General features: G+C 44.7%; 1 protein-coding gene across 1 annotated transcript in view; it reads right to left on the bottom strand.

Annotated features, from left to right (window-relative positions):
• The window catches only part of aamp (angio-associated, migratory cell protein), a 9,114-nt gene extending 9,040 nt beyond the window's left edge, over positions 1 to 74 (bottom strand). Inside the window, 1 exon segment of the mRNA NM_212938.1 lies at positions 1 to 74. This exon segment is cut by the window's left edge and continues 190 nt beyond it. The gene's annotated coding sequence lies outside the window, so the exon portion shown is untranslated.
• Between the last annotated feature and the right edge of the window lie 10,488 nt (positions 75 to 10,562).

Here is a 10,562-nt window from a genome sequence, read left to right as displayed (position 1 = left end):
GCTCAGGTGTTACTCCTCATCTGATGTGGAGTAGTAAACACACACTGCTCGCTCGAGTTTTCACGTGCTCGTCCACACGGCTCGCGCTGACGCATGACAGAGAGCGTGATGACGGACGGCGCGTCAGCCAATCACGGATCGCTATTGTTAAAAGGAAGTTGTGAAAGACGGGACTTCCGGCTCGTGGTTCCGTCGCAAACAGCAAACATTAATGAACAGCTACTCGAGCCCTAACAGTGCTTACCCACTAAAGAGCACTGAAAGAGCAGCTCCTCAACAGCACATCTCGCTAAGTATGAACGCGACATAGAAATATACATTAGATGTCGCCTACCCTGTTGTTGTCTATTTAAAGGAATGCGCCAATAGAGCCGCCATGTTGGAACAGGGTAGCGCTCCTTTGAAATGAATGCGGGACCAAGCTGCTGTGGAGGATTGTGGCCATCCAAAGTCAGAGATATACACATATACACACATATCTATGATCGGGAGTTTTCCTGGATGTTAGTATGTTTTGTTTTGTTTTTTAATTACGAAAATTATAATTTTACATCACTTTTCTACATTGATGGATCAGTGACCGCACGGGTATTAATCACAAAAAGCTTGTGTTTGTGTGAACAGAAATGTACTATTCACCCTCCCTGTTAAATTTGATCATGTCCTGAAACACAGCTCCTCTCCTGCTTTCATACTGACAGAGGAGGAGCGATTCGTTTGTGAATGAATCTCCTTTATGAACGACTCTTTCACTAGCCGACAATAACACAAGTTTCTGGCAGCGCAGCATCTCGTTGTCATATTTCTTTTGCATTGTTTGCTGATCTTATTCAACAAAACTAGCATGAGCCGAGTGTTTAGTGTGAGTTGGTGCTTCTCTGCCTTATAGTGAATGCAGTAAGTGACTGTATGATCATCACGTTACCTGATTAGCACAAAACTTCAGAACATACAAAAACATTAAAAACTTAATCTTACCTATGAAATGTTCTGCCTTTGTGCTTTGTTTTCTTTGTTTGCTCGTTACTACACCCGTAGAAAGCGCCAACACTGTCTTGACTAGTGCGGTTGAATGACTCTTGTCCTGGGAGCACTGTACCAATGTGGCGGCGCTACTGACGCATGCTCAGGGTCCCTATGCGATATCTAGTGTATATATCTATGTGAACGTGATCGTACGTCATCCGCCATGTTTACGCTATCACGTGACTGACGTCACAAGCGCGGAGTGAAGATCAGCCAACCATTATTATGAAGCTGCAGGCCCGGAGACGCAAGCACACGCTCAGACCTGCACAGCGCCACCTGCTGTTTGACAGATCGACTAACCTGATCCAGCTGCTCATAAATTGTAACTTAAACCATTTTCTACTATAAAATGTTACGCTATGATTGAAGACATTATTATATAAAGCATTAAACATGCTAGATCTTGATTTAATGCGTATATTCTGCTGTATTTTTATTAATTGTATTTGTAAATAGATTTTGTTCAGTTACTTCAATATGTTCAGACATGTATTGTGTTGTTAATCATTTATCAGTGTTTGGTATTGAGCTGAGGGAATGAATATTATCTTCATACACAGTAAATGACAGTTCTCTGGGTAATTTTCTCACAATAAGCTTTATTTTTCTGTACTTTTCATGAGCTCCTACAAGTCATCAAGCTGTACACAGTGCATGGATAAATGCTGAAAATAATAATTGGATTAATAATAATATTAATAATAAGTTTTTACCTAGAAAATATCCTCAAATCAAATCAATGCTTTACAGTGTTGTGTTCATCTCTGGAGTAAAACAGTGGGAATATCTGCAGCATTCGGTGACTGCATTAGTGCTGGCAGAGAGCAGATCTCCCTTTCTGAATTACAATATCAATCTGGGAAAGCACACAACACAAGCTGATTATTATTGCTGTAAGCTAAGAGCTCATATTGTACATTCTATGCAGATAGTTTGATTTCCAAAAAGCGTGTTAGTAATCATTACAGAACTTATTAATAACTGATAAACTGTTATTGTGTTGCTGTTATTGTCTTCGGTAGCTCTTTCAGATGGATAATACAGATGTACTGTAGACCTGCATAGCACTAAAATAAAATAATTATTGCGTAATATATTCAACATTTCATTTGAACATTTTTACTTTAATGTTTTATTTTGACAGAAATCATTCTAGAAAATCATCCCAGAATTGTACAATAACACTGAAAATAAGAGCAAGCTGTAAATATCAGAAAATAATGCTCTTTTGGCTCTAATATTGATCAAATTAAACACTGAAATAATTGTGTGTTAGTGTCATATTTTACACCACATTGATTTATGCCACAAAACCTGGTCATTTTCAGGAATCGCTTTATTAATCAATGACCTTACACTGGCGTGTCTGATGTTGCTACTTGCCTGAAAGTGCTGGTCTGAGCGTGCAGTTGGGTCTCCGTACCTGCCGCTTCACCCAACCCAACAGCAGGTGGCACTGTCTGAGAAAACAATCGGTCTGTGTGTGTGCGGTTGGGTCTCCGGCCCTGCATCTTCACCTTATTTTTTCTTTTTTTTAGTTTATTTAGTCTCGATTTAAATGAATATTGAGAAGGTTAACATGACTGCTGTCGTTCATCGTGTGTGTAACATCTCTCCTCTGCTGAACTCTGCTCTGTTCCCTGTGCTGACTATTATAATCCTCCTCATTGAGCAGTCCAGAGCTTTAATCTCATCTCAGTGTAATAAACACACTCATTACAGGAGCTCATGCAGATCTGTCGGGGGAACACGACACCACCCTGTCTGCATAATAATTCAGATTAATAATAATTATTACACTTCATAACAATATAGTAACCCATAATACTCACAGTAAGATGACGGAGCTCCTGACCGCATCATCAGTGTGTTCCCGACTGCAGGCCTCCACCGCTGATCTGACCTGTTCAGCGGCTCGGCCCACATGAGGAACACATCTGAAGCGCTGAATCTGCATCCTCATCATCTTTAACCTAGATGTTGGATTTTTAAGAGCTAGCGGGGGCACTTCAGAATATTGTAGAAGGGCACTTTCTATAGAAGAGGACACGGACGCCAACTCTGCGGTTCTGAAGCTTAATAATGTCTATAATACAGCAGTGGAATGCTTCTGTTAAACTACTGGACCCAAAACAACCACAAACATCCCAAACTGAGGAGACCAAACTAGGGAACAGACACTGTACTGAAGGGTTACGCTGGTTTTGGATGAGTTACTGAAGAGTTAAGCTGGTTCTGGATGGTTAGTAAAGGGTTAAACTGGTTCTGGATGAGTTACTAAAGGGTTAAGCTGGTTCTGGATAAGTTACTGAAGGGTTAAGCTGGTTCTGGATGGGTTCTGAAGGGTTAAGCTGGTTCTGGATGGTTAGTAAAGGTTTAAGCTGGTTCTGGATAAGTTACTGAAGGGTTAAGCTGGTTCTAGATGAGTTACTAAAGGGTTAAGCTGGTTCTGGATGAGTTACTGACTATTTAAGCTGGTTTTAGATTGTTAGTAAAGGGTTAAGCTGGTTCTGGATGGTTAGTAAAGGGTTAAGGTGGTTCTGGATGAGTTACTGAAGGGTTAAGCTGGTTTTGGATGGTTAGTAAAGGGTTAAGCTGGTTCTGGATGAGTTACTGAAGGGTTAAGCTGGTTTTGGATGGTTAGTAAAGGGTTAAGCTGGTTCTGGATGAGTTACTGAAGGGTTAAGCTGGTTCTGGATGGTTAGTAAAGGGTTAAGCTGGTTCTGGATGAGTTACTGAAGGGTTAAGCTGGTTCTGGATGAGTTACTGAAGGGTTAAGCTGGTTCTGGATGGTTAGTAAAGGGTTAAGGTGGTTCTGGATGGTTAGTAAAGGGTTAAGGTGGTTCTGAATGAGTTACTGAAGAGTTAAGCTGGTTTTGGATGGTTAGTAAAGGGTTAAGCTGGTTCTGGATGGTTTGTGAAGAACTCTTCAATCTCTGCTTAAGCGCTCCATGTTGTGTTGCCGTGGAAACCGTTCTGGCAAGAGTTCTGCCTGCAGCGCTCAGCCTCCATTTGTTTAACACAGAAATCCCAGAATGCCGAGTGCTGACCCGCCGTGCAGGTCAGTGTGCTGCCGCTCACTCTACATAACCCAGTTCATCAGCACACGGCCCAGTATATCTGTGTAGGAGTGTCTGTGTTAGCTGGGGGCATATTCAATGTCAGAAGACTGCTCTATAGTTCAGTCACGGTGTGTGTGTGTGTGTGTATATGTGTGTGTGTGTGTGTGTGTGTGTATATATGTGTGTGTGTGTGTGTGTGTATGTGTGTGTGTGTGTGTGTGTGTGTATATGTGTGTGTGTGTGTGTGTGTGTGTGTGTATGTGTGTGTGTGTGTGTGTGTGTGTGTGTATATGTGTGTGTGTGTGTGTATGTGTGTGTGTGTGTGTGTGTGTGTGTGCGTGTGTGCGCGTGTTCAGGGCTCACACTTGTCAGTCACTACTCAATCCAATCTTCTATACGTCACACACACGCAGATGAGTTCAGCTCTCTGATGTCAAACAGAGAAACTGAGAGGAGAACTGCTGTAGGTTAATCACCATCCCTGCTCACACTCACACACACACACTCACACACACACACACACACACACACACACACACACACACACACACACACACACACACACACACACACACACACACACACACACAGGGTCACTGTCAGGTTGGTGCAGCAGAATCTGGGGGTTCGAGTAGTGCATCAGTGGGGAATCTGGGGAATCAGGTCAGCATCAGCAGAACTTTCCTGAAAGCGTCAGTGTGTGTGTGTGTGTTTGTGCATGTGTGTGTGTGTGCGTGTGTTAGCCACAGCAACACACACTGCAATATTGCCTGGTGACAGAAGCAGCTGAGCATCTGCAGCGGCCATGAGCAACAGCAGCAGATTCAGATCAGCACACACACACACACACACACACGCAGAGCTCTGCAGCTCCTCTCAGCTCCAGCTTTACTGCTGCTGATGACACAGCCCTGAATCTGCAGCGCACAACCTCTGACCTCTGACCTGGGTGGGTTCCTCAGCAGTGCTCTTGATGGACCAATAGGAGTGCTTCGTCTTAGCTCTATCCCTCACTGCTGCAGTTTCCATGGTTTCTGCAGCTTATTTGAGTCTCCTGATGATTCTGATAATCAGTCACAGGCAACAAACCTCCAGCAGACCTCCAACTAACCTCCAGCAGACCTCCAACTAACCTCCAGCAGATCTCCAACTGACATCCAGCTGATCTCCGACTGACCTCCAGCAGAAATCCATCCGACCTTCATCAGATCTCCAGCAGACCTCCATCAGATCTCTAGCAGTGTTACAAACCCCTGATGTTAGTCTAGGGTGTGGGGTTTGACATTTATTTAATTAAAATATATTTATATAAACAGTGAATGAGTGGAAAGACAACCAAAGTACTGCCAAAATATGTGTGCTTTTATTTACAATCCCAAAGTGAACAACAACAACAAATTAATCAAAAATAAAGAAAAAGTAAGTAAAGCAAAAATATACTATTTACAATATGTACAACACTGAAACAAATAAAGACGGGAAAAACAAGAGAGCTGGCAGAAGGGACGCGGGCGGCGCTAAAGAAATGAAAAGAACAAAACCCAAACTAAATCTAACTTCCCAGAAGCATCTAGCTAACTAACTATGTGAAAAACAGTATAATTAACACGCAAAGATCTTCCGAGTCCTAACTATCTACTCTATCTATCTATCCAAAAAGTACAAGGAGTGGCGCTCGCCCCTAACCTAGTGTACTAGACAGCAGAGTAGTCCTATGTGTTGCGAAATGTATGTCACGTGACCTTCTTACCTGTCCGCTTCGTCCAAGCCTCGTAAACAACGATAAACTAAGAACAATGTACGAATAACAGACGGATAACGTGCACACAGAAACAAGCAACAACAAAACACAGTTAGACGGGGTAATTTCTAAACGCAGCGGTAAATACAAACAAGCGACAAAACAGCGAAAGAGAAAAATGCAAGCAAGAGAGAGCGAGTGGTCTGGCGCACGCTTTTAACACGGGTGGTCTTTGCTCATTGGATGTGACGTAAGAGTGACGTAACCGGGGAGGAATGACTGACAGCTGAATGGACCAATGAACGGAACCTGAGAATTCATGAGAGCAGATATGGGAGAACAGAGCGAGAGCGAGAGAGAGAGAGAAAAAAACACAAATACATAACAAGCAGACCTCATCAGACCTCCATCAGGTCTCTAGGAGACTTCATCCGACCCCCAGCAGACCTCATCAGACCTCCAGCAGACCTCATCAGACCTCCAGCAGGCATCCATCAGACCTTCAGCAGATCTCCAGCAGACCTCCATCAGATATCCATCAGACCTCTAGCAGATCTTCAGCAGACCTCCAACAGATCGCCAGCAGATCTCCATCAGATCTCCAGCAGACCTTATCAGATCTTCGTCAGACCTCCATCAGATCTCTAGCAGACCTCCATCAGATCTCTAGCAGACCTCCATCAGATAACTCAGACCTCTAGCAGAACTCCAGCAGACCTCCAGCTGATCTCCAGCAGACCTTTTCAGATCTCCAGCAGACCTCATCAGATCTCCAGCAGACCTCCATCAGATCTCCAGCAGACCTCCATCAGATATCTATCTGACCTCCATCAAATCTCCGTCAGACCCCAGCAGATCTCCAGCAGACCTCCATCAGATCTCAGCAGACCTCCATCAGATCTTCAGCAGACCTCCATCAGATATCTATCTGACCTCCGTCAGATCTCCGTCAGACCTCAGCTGATCTCCAGCAAACCTCCATCAGATATCTATCAGACCTCCATCAGATCTCCGTAAGACCTCCATCAGATCTCCAGCAGACCTCCATCAGGTATCTATCAGACCTCCATCAAATCTCCGTAAGACCTCCATCAGATCTCCAGCAGACCTCCATCAGGTATCTATCAGACCTCCATCAAATCTCCGTCAGACCTCAGCAGATCTCCAGCAGACCTCCATCAGATCTCCAGCAGACAGGTCCTCGTTGTCATCAGTGTAGTTCAGTCCAGATGTTGGTCAGTGAAGCATCATGTTCTGCTGCAGCTGTTTGATTGACAGTGTGATTATAATGTCCGTCACTCAGAGCAGATCTGATTGGTGTTCTGTCTGGTCCAATCAGAGTGCAGCTTCAGTAAGCGTGTGGTGTGTGTGTTCATGGTGTTGTTTTTCCTCAGCAGCAGACTGAACCCTGAGTCAGGATCACACGACGCCTACACAGCCGCCCACACACACACCCACAGGCCATATGCGCACACACACAACAGGACTCTAACGGTAGCACTGCGAGACTCTGAGACTCATAATGATAACGAGTAACCCTTCATCAGATCAGAGCGGTTCAGTGTGAGCGCAGGGTTCATCTCCTGACCAACGACACACTGATCTGTACGGCGACAGCTGCATTAGCATCGCTAAAACATGAAGCCGCTGCAGAAACGATCCTCAGCTCGCTCTGATTGGCTCTTGCTGATCTTCGAAGAAGTGTTGTGAATGAACGCTACAGTCTGCGGTTAGCGATGAGCTAATGTACCGCTCACCGAACGCTTTACAGCCGTGTCAGATAAAGCCTGCTAATTAATGAAGGGTGAAGCATAATTAGCGAAGCGCCGCGGCTCCATTAGCTGCAGCATGAGGAGCGCGTGGGCGGATGTGCTGTAAATGCGCTGCGGAGTGTGTGTGTGTGTGTGTGTGTGTGTGTGTAGTCAGAGTGTGTGAATCAGGCTATTTGTGAGTGTGTTGGGAGCTGAGAGCCCTTGAGAGAGTGTGTAGGCAGGGGTCCACACACACACACACACACACACACGTGGGTGGAGAGGTGTATGGAGTTAAGCCTGTTCACCGCCTGCCAACTGATCAACTGTGTGAATAGGAGAGAGAGAGAGATGGAGAGAGAGAGAGAGAGAGAGGGAGAGGGAGAGGGAGAGGGAGATGGATGCCTGACAGCAGCAGTGATGTTCTCCACACTGAGCTTCATGTTGAACACTGCAGATCTTCAGCAGCACTGAGAGAAGACAAACACGGGAGATCAGTGAGGAGAGCCATGTTGGAGAGGACAGCTCAGGTAAGAGTCTTATCTGTGTGTGTGTGTGTGTGTGTGTGTGTGTGTGTGTGTGTGTGTGTGTGTGTGTGAGAGAGAGAGACGGAGTATAGTTGTACTGAATTAAGTCCTGCCCTGTCAGCATCGCTCAGAGACTTTATGAAGACAGCATTAGCACAGTCTGGAGCAGGAAACACTGACAGAGACGGAGAAACACATTCATTTGTGGATTTCAGTGATGCTGATACACACACACACACACACACACACAGACGTTAATCTTGCGGTGTGTAAGAAGGTTAAATCTTTTCATTTTAATGCTTCCAACAAACTGTGGAATAATTAAAAGTGTCCAAGATGTTCAGAATCTTCACACACCTGACCCAGACACTGTTTAGAGGATGTCAGTGATGAGAAGACGGCGGATGTTTACTGTATGATGAAACACCCAGCGGGTACAAGACGTCAACATGATGTCAGATTGATGTTGTCCCCTGGCGTCGTGGGGACGTTGTATTTTGTTTGGAGATGAAAATCGGGTTGCGGTCAGAACTCAACATCAGGCCGACGTCAATCTCCAACATTCAACCTATAATCAACCAAATATCAACGTTGTGTGGACGTTGCCACTATGATGTCTATTAGATGTTGTGTTTTGGTTGTCATACCTGATGAATAAATGTCAGTGTGTGACGTCATCGTGACGCTGGTTTTAGATGTTGGATTTTGGTCACTTTCACAACCTAAAATCAACCAAATATCAGCATCATCACTGGACATCAGAATAACGCTGTCCTCAGACACTGGCTAGACATTGAATTTTGTCCACCTGACGTCATGACCTAAATCTACCCTAGTATTAGCGTCTGATGATGTTGTGTGTCTGCTGGGCAATCACTAGATGCACTACAGAATGTGACGTTTACACACACACACACACACACACACACATGCACACATGACATGTGACGCATCAGCTATACACAGAGGATCAGTAAACAGTAGAGTTTTCCTAAATACTCAAGAGTAGTGAGTATTACACTGAGTAATGTTCACAGCAGCAGGTCTCTTTACTGTTCTCGCACTGCATCTTCAGGCGAGTGCTGCTGCTTTTACTGGAGTCTGAGTTCTCAGTGGTCTGTCCAGCTCTGCTCGCCGTGTGAGGAGCTGCTGTCTGAACTGTCTAGAGCAGGACTCCTGAATACACTCACCCTACTGCTGTGTGTGTGTGTGTGTGTGTGTGTGTGTGTGTGTGTGTGTGTGTGTGTGTGTGTGTGTGTGTGTGTGTGTGTGTGTGTGTGTGTGTGTGTGTTTATTTCACACGTGGACTAGATAACCATGGCTCGACGGTTGAGCAGTGTCCAGCATGATGCTGCTGAAGAATATTCAGCCTGTTTCCTCCATCAGTGTCTGATATGACAGCCTTCCTGTTATATTTACTGACGGTTCAGCAGCAGAACACCAGCGTCTGTCTAATGAGCCGCTGTCTGCTCTGCTGAACGAGACTCGACCCTTTATTATTAGACATTCAGGCCAACTCCATGCTGGAGTTCAGAGTAATATTCATACCTGCTGGAATCTGTCCTGTGAGGATGAGCCGGTCCAGACACGTTCACTCCAAAATCAGCATCAAAACAGAACTGACTCTTCTGAATGTTATATGTATGTCACAGCGCATCTGCGCACGTCATTAATGTAGCCCTCATAAACTTTAACCAAAGTCATAACCGTCCCGCCGCCCTCCAACCACCCTGCTTCACCTCTGGTCATATAGAATGCCATTAGGGTGGGGCTATCAGTCGTTTAGGGTGGGGCTATCAGTCATTTCGGGCGGGGCTAGTCATTTAGGGCGGAGCTATCAGTCATTTAGGGCGGGGCTATCAGGCAGTGGATTGGATGATTATGATAGGACTCTGTCTGTAAATGCAGTTTTCCATCTGGTTTCCAGAGGATGGAATAAAGCACCGCCCTACTGTTTTCTCCTTTCAGAAGCCGTTTCAACAGGATATAAAGTCCCGACAGTGGAGAAGAGACAATCTTAACTTCTGTTTTCAGCAGACTGTACTTCTGCTTCACTATATTAAAGACTAAATCCAGACATTATTGATCTTCAAACAATTCAAACATCTAAACTCTGATAATGAAGACACTCGGACATCCACACTGAGCCTTTTAACACGTCTGCAGATACATGATGCTGCAAGCACAGACGCCGTCGCCCACACACACACACACACACACACACACACATCATGTGCTCACATTATTGACTGATATAAGCGATGATCAGAGCTCCGTCATTGCTGAAGCGCGTCTGACATTGAGCACTATTGTAGCTGGATCAGCTTGTTTTACCTGAAATATTTCCTACAGATTTAGAATAAAGAAATCTGAAATAAAACTTATATTTAAAAACATATTCATCACATCAGACATGAGTTCACTATATAACAAAGTCAATTAAAACTGTATT

The sequence above is a fragment of the Danio rerio genome, chromosome 6, assembly GCF_049306965.1.
Source record: "Danio rerio strain Tuebingen ecotype United States chromosome 6, GRCz12tu, whole genome shotgun sequence".
In the NCBI taxonomy this organism is placed as follows: domain Eukaryota; kingdom Metazoa; phylum Chordata; class Actinopteri; order Cypriniformes; family Danionidae; genus Danio; species Danio rerio.
Note: the sequence above shows the minus strand (reverse complement) of the source record. Positions and strands in the feature narration are given on the sequence as shown.